Source organism: Erinaceus europaeus (assembly GCF_950295315.1).
Source record: "Erinaceus europaeus chromosome 6 unlocalized genomic scaffold, mEriEur2.1 SUPER_6_unloc_1, whole genome shotgun sequence".
NCBI lineage: Eukaryota > Metazoa > Chordata > Mammalia > Eulipotyphla > Erinaceidae > Erinaceus > Erinaceus europaeus.
In genome coordinates, this window is record NW_026647114.1 from 1,607,272 (window position 1) to 1,617,586 (window position 10,315).

Sequence of the window (10,315 nt, forward strand, 5' to 3'; positions counted from 1 at the left end):
ACAGAGTCCTATCCCAAAACTGTAAATAAAAGAAGAAATAGACATAGTTCAGTTCCCTGCACACAGGACAGGCTGAGGGTGGACAAGGGAGATGCAATACGCCAGCATGCATCTTAGCTGGATCATCACTAAAATTACTTCCAATTTGGAGAGGCAAGGGAAGTTTTGGAGAGTGGGCTGTAGGCCAAGTGGTGCTTCTCAGAGTGGGCTAAGACCTAGATGTTCTAAGTGTAATCTTTCATCACAAACATAAAATAGCAATGCCACTGATAAGAAGTATGCATGGGCAAGGAGGGTTTGTCTTCAGTGCTCTGGCACTGATCAACACAGGGCCAGAAATTGTGTCCTTTTTAGTCAATGTCATTCTGTCTCTCTGACTGTCTCTGTGTGCCTTCTTCCCTGGACCCTTCGTGGAATTCAGTGAATGCATCGTGATCTCGGTCTTCCTGGTGTTGAAATTTTCCTTTCTTTTCCCTTTGGATTATTTAGTCTCGTGCATAAGGCATAGTACAGAGGGGAACTGTGGAGACAGTGTTCTAGCTGCAGATTCCTATCCCAAAACTGTAAATGAAATAAGAAATAGACATAGTGCAGTTCCGTGCACACAGGACAGGCTGAGGCTGGACCAGGGAGATGAAATACGCCAGCCTGCATCTTGGCTGGAGCATCACTAAAATGACTTCTAATTTGGAGAGGCAAGGACAGTTTTGGAGAGGGGGCTTCCAGCCAAGTGTTGCTTCTCAGAGTGGGCTAAGACCTAGATGTTCTAAGTGTATCCTTTCCTCACAAACATAAAATAACAATGCCACTTGTAAGAAGTATGCATGGGCATGGAGGGTTTGTCCTCAGTGCTCTGGCACTGATCAACACAGGGCCAGAATTTCTGTACTTTTCTGTCACTGTCATTCTGTCTCTCTGACTGTCTCTAAGTGCCTTCTTCCCTGGACCCTTCCTGGAAGTCATTGCATGCATCGTGAACTCAGTCTTCCTGTAGTTGATATTTTCCTTTCTTTGCCCTTTGGATTATTTAGTCTCGTGCATATGACTTAGTAAGAGGGGAACTGAGGAGACAGCGTTCCTGCTGCAGGTAACAGGCATACGTCCATCTCCAGCTGCAGCTGTCCAGGCCCTCTGTGCTTGACTCCCATTCTCCAGGGTCCTGAGGCTGACACTCAGCCTAAATGCAGCCCTCCTCAGTTTCCTGCACGGCATACTCGTCCTTATTCCATGAGAGCCCAGGTGAAGAGAAGTGAAACTCTACCACCAGGCACACACATTGTGCTTTCCCTCTATCAGGCCCAATGTCAAGGATCTGTGGTACTGATGACCACACCAGTGTCCTGATTTTCCATGCAAAACGGAAGGTTCCAGGGTTCAGAAAGAAGGTGTTTTGATGGCTGTGAAATGTCTTTTCCAAGTGCCTCCTGGGGTTTCAAATCCTTTTGAAACCTGAAGTTATTTCTTGTATCTAGGGAATATTCTCACCTCTGGCCCGAAGGCCCTCCCAACTAGGGGCACAGGTATCCCTTGTTCAGGAGGTGTGCCAGCCTGATAGCTCCTGGAGGGATTCCTGAGTATGTCCTCAGGCCCCCAGTGGTAACAGGTGTTTCCTATTGCCTTTATTAGCAGCAGCCAGGCACTCAGGTGATTGGCGAGGCCATGATCTCCACTGGAAGCTTCTAATTCCGCCAATGGTGGCATCCATCTTCCTTTTGTCTCTCCATAGCAAGGGCCCGGGGAGTTTTTTGCTTCCTGGTAGCAGAGCCACTTTGTATGGGACACTCATGCATGCCTACTTCTTGGATTCTCTCTGAGAGTGATGTGTGGACACCAGGACACGATGATCATGTATTGTGAGGCCACAGGAGCAATTGCTTTAGCCGGACCCAAAGGGTAGGTGTGAGGGGCCGGGTACATCCACTATTGTTTGGTGAAACACAGTTCCCATCTATGTTGAAACTCAGCTCTTTCTGGGCTTGTAATATGCTGCCCTGAGCAGTGGACTGACAGTCTGGAGGCTGAGTAGGCAGCCAAACGTGACTGGACAGGCTCATTCCCCTGAATTCTGATGGGTGCCTCAGCTTACCCCGTTGGAAGTTTTTGGATGATAGATAGTGATTCATGGGATTGAATAGGGAACTCAGGAGATTTAGACATGAGAGTCCCTTTGCATATGCATTCTTGCTTAGCCAGAATCTGGGCTAGCTGGCTTGCCCTGACCAGCTAGGTTCTCTGTACATAAGTTGCAGGTGAGGCTGGCTACCTTTACACCCATGTTCTGAGTCTACTATAGGTGAGCTCTGAGCACACACAGACACACACACACAGATAGACAGACACACACAAATATTATTGTCAGGTCTGGTAGTACATCATATGGTGAAGGATGGGGTTGTATGGGGTCTGCTGGCATGAGAGCTGCTGCCTTACAATCTCTACAAGACAGGTTTGAACCTGCAATCAATGAACACAGTGTAAGAGGTGTTTGAATTCAGGTCTCTTTCCAACTCATCTATTTCTCTTCTCGCCTTCTCTGTCTCTAACTCTCACATGCTCTCACACTCTGTCTTCACTGGTTGATATTTTCCTTATATACTTATTTTACTGACAGGCCCAGATATAGAAAGAGAGTTACCAGAGCACTGCTGAGCTCTGGTGTTTCCTTGGTGATATCACGTAGGCTACTGAAGCCACAGTTTTGTAAGTCTCTATGACACAAGCCATATTCTGTCTCCTCATTTACATGGCAGTATATCTCAGACTTTATAATAAACATGTACATATATATATATATATATATATATATATATATATATATATATATATATATATACATATATATATCATTTATAGAATTGTCGACCTATGTAATTGATCCTTCTTAGAATTAACACATTTATAACAGCTTTCTTTTTCATTAATAATTGTCCACCTATTTGGAGCAGGATTCAGTACAATTATAAATAATAGAACCTTCCAGTAGCATTCTAATAGCATTTCTATCAGCATCCTTATTGTACCTATCATAGTACAGAACTTGCCTCCTTTCTCTAGTGTAAGCATCAGTACATATGAGTTTCTTTTCATTCTCCTGAAATCTTAATTTCCATGGACTCTGAAGTGTCTCGGAATTTTTGAAGCAGCCCTCTGTTTCTCAGCAGATGGTTTCCATTTTCTGCTGTAGTCAAGTCTTCTTGTTCTTTTTGTTTTTATTTTTCATTTTTTTCAAATCCTCCTATATCATCCCCATTTATTTGCTTATTTATTTAGTCCTATATTACATAAGGGGTAATTTCTTCTGCTTGATAGATATTTCTTTTATTATTGAAGGGAAGTTTACACTCATAATACATTTCATGTCGTAAATACTACACACATATGGTGAAGGCTGGGGTGGTCTGGCGTCTGTGGACATGAGACTGCTGCCTTACAATCTCTACAAACCAGGTTTGAACCTGTCATGTATGAACACAGTGTGGGAGGTTTTTGACTTCTGGTCTCTTCCCCACTCTTCTATTTCTGTTCTAGCCTTTTCTGTCTCTGACTCTCACAGGCTCTCACCCACTCTGTCTGCACTCATTAATATTTTACTTATATACTTATTTTACTGACAGGCCCTGATATACAAATGAGTCACCAGGGCACTGCTGAGCTCTGGCTTGTTTTGTTGGCGATTTCACCTAGGTTTTTGGAGCCTCAGCTTTGTAAGTCTCTCTGGGACAAGCCATACTCTGTCTCCTCATAGCCATTCCAGTATGTCTCAGAGTCTATAATAAAGATACACTTTCATATATGTACATATATATGCATCTATATATCAGTCATTTTTAGAATTGTTGACCTTTTTATTTGATCTAAATGCAGAATTATCACATTTATAACAGCCTACTTATAAATAATTGGTCACATAGTTGGAGCAGGATTCACTACAATTATAAATTATAAACCTTCCAGGAGCATTTCCAATAGCCTTTCTATCAGTATCCTCATTGTAATTATCATAGCACAGAACTTGCCTCCGTTTTCTTTTGTAAGCTTCAATATGTATGCCTTTTCATTCTCGGGAATTCTTAATTTGCCTGGACCCTGAAGTGTAAGGGAAGTTTTGAAGCAGCCCTATGTTTCTCAGCAGACATTTTGTATAATTCTGCTGTAATCAGGTCTTCCTGTGGTTTTTGTTTTTATTTTTTTCAAATCCTCATGGATCATCCCCATTTATTTGCATATTTATTTATTTATTTATTTATTTAGTCCCATATCACATGAGGGGTAATTTCTTCTGCCTGATAGATTTTCTCTTATAATTGAAGGGAACTTTTGACACACAATACATTTCCTTTTGCAGATAGTACACACTACTACAACTACTACTGCACTGTTTTTGACAGTGACATCCAATGCACAATAGATTAATATTGCATGGCTCTAAAGAATGTTCACTATTTAACCTACAATGTTTTTAACCTCACAAATATTTATTCTGTTCTTTCTTGGGGTATGAATGCTTTACAGTCAACAGTTCCATGTAATAGTGTGCACGGGGGTAATTTTTCCCACTTTCCCTGTATTTCTGTACATCCTTTGTAACTTTATTATTGATGAGAAGGAAACAGTCATAAATTGAGAGGAGGGACCAAGCAGGAAGAGAGACAGAGAGACAGCTGCAGTTCTGATTTGACACTTGCCCAGCTTTTCCCTAGCTGGGTAAATGGTGAGGAGGGGCTCAAAATGGGGTCTTGGGCTTCCACATAGTTCCCTGGCATCTCCACCAGCAGTGCCAAGAAGTGAAACTCTATCCCCGGGCACACACATTGTGCTTTCCCTCTATTAAGCCAAATGTAAAGGATCTGTGGTATTGATGGACTCACCAGTGTCCAGATAATCCAAGCAAAACAGAAGCTTCCAGGGTTCTGAAAGAGGGTGTTTTATGGCTGTGAAATGTCTTTTCCAAGTGCCTCATGGGGTTTTCAAATCCTTTTGAAACCTGAAGTTATTTATTGTATCTAGGGAATATTCTCACCTCTGGCCAGAAGGGCCGCACACCTTGGAGCACAGCTATCCCTGGGTCAGGAGGTCTGCCAGCCTGATTCCTGAGTATGTCCTCAGGTCCCAAGTGGTAACACGTGTTTCCAATTGCCTTTATTAGCAGCAGCCAGGCCCTCAGGTAAGGTGCAGGGCTGTGATCTCCACTGGAAGCTCAGAATTCATCCAATGGAAGCATCCATCTTATTTTGTCTGTCCATAGCAAGGGCCCAGGAAGTTTCTGCTTCCGGCAAGCAGAGATACATTGTATGGGACACTCATGCATTCCTACTTCCAGGAATCTCTCTGAGTATGGTGTGTGGACACCAGGACACCATGATCGGGGATGTGAGGCCACTGGAGCAATTGCCTTAGCCAGACACAAAGGGTAGCTGTTAGATACCGGGTTGGGTTCATCCACTATTGCTTGGTCGAACACAGTTCCCATCTATGGTGAAACACAGCTCTTTCTGGGTACTTTCTGTGCTTGGAATCTGCTGCCCTGAGCAGTGGACTGAGATCCTGGAGGCTGAGTAGGCAGCCAAACTTGACTGGACAGGCTCATGCCCCTGAATTCTGAGGGGTTCCCTTGCTCCCCCATTGGTAGTGTTTGGATTATAGATAGTGAGACATGGGATTGAATAGGGAACTAGTAGATTTAGACATGAGAGTCCCTTTGCATATGCATTCTTGCTTAGCCATAATCTGGGCTAGTTGGCTTGCCCTGACCAGCTAGGTTCTCTGTACATAAGTTGCAGGGGAGGCTGGCTACCTTGCCACCCATGCTCTGAGACTACTACAGGTGAGATCTAAGCACACACAGACACACACAGTCTGATAACAGACAGACACACACACACACACACACACACACACATTACTGTCAGGTCTGGTAGTATAGCATATGGTTATGGCTGGGGCTGTCTGGGGTCTGTGGGCATGAGAGCTGCTGCCTTACAATCTCTACAAGCCAGGGTTGATCCTGTCATCAATGAACACAGTGTAGGAGGTTTTTGAATTCTGAGACTATGAAGAGGGAGAGGTTTTTGCCCTGAGGCTTGCACTGGGAACTAGCAGCTGCCCAGCGTGTATTGCCAGACTAGGAAACTTGTGGTGCCTGTCCATGGGGAGAGTCTCCTGGATGAGTTCCTTCACTAGCCTTTTTCAATTGTTCCCGTTGGAGCTGCATATAGCTAATGATTTGGAGATTTTACTCCTTTGGACAATTCTTTTCCTGATACACAGTTTCTCTAGAGGTTTTAGCAATCAATTGTCTGAATGTCATATCGAATCCATTGTAGAAAATGACTATATCAGTGTCTCTCTCTCTCTATCTCTCTATCTCTATATATAGTAACTTGTAGAGGTCTGAAAATATTTTTTAGCTAGAGACCTGCAGAGCTCTGTATTAGGGTAGTAAAGTGGATACACCTGGCCCTCTGAGCCACAGTCATAAGAGACATCTCACAGAGCCATATCATTTATCACTCTACAAATCTCTCTCAGCACAAACTACCGCTGCCAAATCATCTACATCCCTCTTGCTCATTTTGTCCACCGAGACCTATTCCAAAACTGTAAACCAAAGAAGAAATAGACATAGTGCACTTGCCTGCACACAGGACAGGCTGAGGCTGGACCAGGGATATGCAATACGCCTGCCTGCATCTTGGCTGGAGCATCACTTAGACTACTTCCAATTTGGAGAGCCGGGGGCAGTTTTGGAGAGTGGGCTGCCGGCCAAGTGTCGCTTCTCAGAGTGGCTAAGACCTAGATGTTCTAAGGGTTACCTTTCCTCAAAAACATAAAATACCAATGCCACTTGTAAGAAGTATGCATGGGCATGGAGGGTTTGTTTTCAGTGCTCTGGCACTGATCAACAAAGGGCCAGAATTTCAGTCCTTTTCTGTCTCTGTCATTCTGTCTCTATGACAGTCTCTACGTGCCTCCTTCCCTGGGCCCTTACTGGAAGTCATTGCATGCATCATGACCTCAGTCATCCTGGTGTTGAAATTTTCCTTTCTTTGCCCTTTGGATTATTTAGTCTCCTGCACATGGTGTAGTACAGAGGGGAACTGCGGAGACAGCGTTGCTGCTGCAGGTTCCAAGCATATATCCATCTGCAGGTTCAGCTGTCCAGGCCCTCAGTGCTTGACTCCCATTCTCCAGGGTCCTGAGGCTGACACTCAGCCTAAATGCAGCCCTCCTCACCTTCCTGCACAGCGTCCTTGTACTTATTCCATGAGAGCACAGGTGAAGAGAAGTGAAACTCTATCCCCCTGGCAGACACATTGTGCTTTCCCTCTATTAAGCCGAATGTAAAGGATCTGTGGTACTGATGGACACACCAGTGTCCAGACTTTCCACGAAAAAGGGAAGCTTCCAGGGTTCTGAAAGAGGGTGTTTTGATGGCTGTGAAATGTCTTTTCCAAGTGCCTCATGGGTTTTTCAAATCCTTTTGAAACCTGAAGTTCTTTGTTGTATCTAGGGAATATTCTCATGTCTGGCCAGAAGGGCACCCCAACTCGGAGCACAGCTATCCCAGCGTCAGGAGTTCTGCCAGCCTGCTAGCTCCTGGAGGGATTCCCGAGTATGTCCTCAGGGCCCAAGTGGTAACAGGTGTTTCCAATTGCCTTTATTAGCAGCAGCCAGGCCCTCAGGTGAGGGTCAGGCCTAGATCTCCACTGGAAGCTCCGAATTCAGCCAATGGAGGCATCCATCTTTCTTTTGTCTGTCCATTGCAAGGACCCGGGGAGTTTGTGCTTCCTGCAAGCAGAGAGTCTTTGTATGGGACACTCATGCATGCCTACTTCTGGGAATCTCTCTGAGTGTGATGAGTGTACACCAAGACACCATGATCAGGGATGTGAGGCCACAGTAGCAATTGCCTTAGCCGGACCCAAAGGGTAGGTTTAAGGGACCGGGTTCATCCACTATTGTTTGGTCGAACACAGTTCCCATCTATGTTGAAACACAGCTCTTTCTGGGTACTTTCTGTGTTTGGAATCTGCTGCCCTTAGCAGTGGACTGAGAGCCAGGAGGCTGAGTAGGCAGCCAAACGTGACTGGACAAGCTCATGCCCCTGAACTCTGAGGGGTGCCCCAGCCTCCCCTGGATGATAGATAGTGAGGCATGGGATTGAATAGGGAAATCAGGAGATTTAGACATGAGAGTCCCTTTGCATATGCATTCTTGCTTAGCCAGAATCTGGGCTAGCTGTCTTGCCCTGACCAGCTAGGTTCTCTGTACATAAGTTGCAGGGGAGGCTGGCTACCTTTCCACCTATGCTCTGAGACTACTACAGGTGAGCTCTAAGCACACACAGACACACACAGTCAGACAAACAGACACACACACACAAACACACACACACACACACATTACTGTCAGGTCTGGTAGTACAGCATATGGTGAAGGTTGGGGCTGTCTGGTGTCTGTGGGCATGAGAGCTGCTGCCTTACAATCTCTACAAGCCAGGGTTGATCCTGTCATCAATGAACAAAATGTAGGAGGATTTTGTATTCTGAGACACGGAAGAGGGAGAGGTTTTTGCCCTGAATCTGGCACTGGGAACTAGCAGCTGCCCTGTGTGTGTTGCCAGACTAGGAAACTTGTGGTGCCTGTGCATTTGGAGAGTCTCCTGGATGACTTCCTTCTCGAGCCTTTTTCGATCGGTCCCTTTGGATCTGCATATAGCTAATGATTTGGAGATTTTATTCCTTTGGACAATTCTTTTCCTGATGCACAGTTTATCCAGGTTTTTGCAATCAATTGTCTTTATGTCATATCGAATCCATTGTAGAAAATAACTATATCAGTCTCTCTCTCTCCCTCTCTCTCTCTCTCTCTCTCTCTCTCTATATATATATATATATATATATGTAACTTGTAGAGGTCAGAAAATATTTTTAGCTAGAGAACAGCACAGCTCTGTATTACGGTAGTAAGGTGGATACACCTGGCCCTTCAGAGCCACAGTCATGAGAGACATGTCACAGAGCGATATCATTTATCACTCTACAAATCTCTCTCAGCACAAACTACCACTGCCAAATCATCTACTTCCCTCTTGCTCATTTTGTCCACCGAGTCCTATCCCAAAACTGAAAATCAAAGAAGAAATAGACATAGTGCAATTCCCTGCACACAGCACAGGCTGAGTCTGGACCAGGTAGATGCAATACGCCAGCCTGCATCTTGGCTATGGCATCACTAAGACTACATCCAATTTGGAGAGGCGGGGGCAATTTTCGAGAGAGGGCTGCCGGCCAAGTGTTGCTTCTCAGAGTGGTTAAGTCCTAGATGTTCTAAGTGTAAGCTTTCCTCACAAACATATAATAACAATACCACTTGTAAGAAGTATGCATGGGCTTGGAGGGTTTGTCTTCAGTGCTCTGTCACTGATCAACAAAGGGCCAGAATTTCAGTCCTTTTCTGTCTCTGTCATTCTGTCTCCCTAACTGTCTCTACGTGCCTTCTTTCCTGGACCCTTACTGGAAGTCAGTGCATGCATCGTGAACTCAGTCATCCAGGTGTTGAAATTTTCCTTTCTTTGTCCTTTGGATTATCTAGTCTCCTGCACTTGGTGTAGTACAGAGGGGAACTGCTGAGACAGCCTTGCTGCTGCAGGTTCCAGGCATATGTCCATCTGCAGCTGCAGCTGTCCAGGCCCTCTGTGCTTGACTCCCATTCTACAGGGCCCTGAGGCTGACACTCAGCCTAAATTCAGCCCTCCTCACCTTCCTGCACAGCGTCCTTGTCCTAATTCCATGAGAGACCAGGTGAAGAGAAGTGAAACTCTATCCCCCTGGCAGACACATTGTGCTTTCCCTCTATTAAGCCGAATGTAAAGGATCTGTGGTACTGATGGCCACACCAGTGTCCAGATTTTCCATGCAAAACGGAAGCTTCCAGGGTTCTGAAAGAGGGTGTTTTGATGGATGTGAAATGTCTTTTCCAAGTGCCTCATGGGGTTTTCAAATCCTTTTGAAACCTGAAGTTCTTTCTTGTATCTAGGGAATATTCTCACGTCTGGCCAGAAGGGCCACCCAACTAGGAGCACAGCTATCCCGGGGTCAGGAGGTCTGCCAGCCTGCTAGTTCCTGGAGGGATTCCTGAGTATGTCCTCAGGTCCCAAGTGGTAACAGGTGTTTCCAATTGCCTTTATTAGCAGCATCCAGGCCCTCCGTGAGGTTCCGTGCTGTGATCTCCACTGGAAGAACCGAATTCAGCCAATGGAGGCTTCCGTCTTTCTTTTGTCTGTCCATATCAAGGGCCCTGGGAGTTTGTGCTT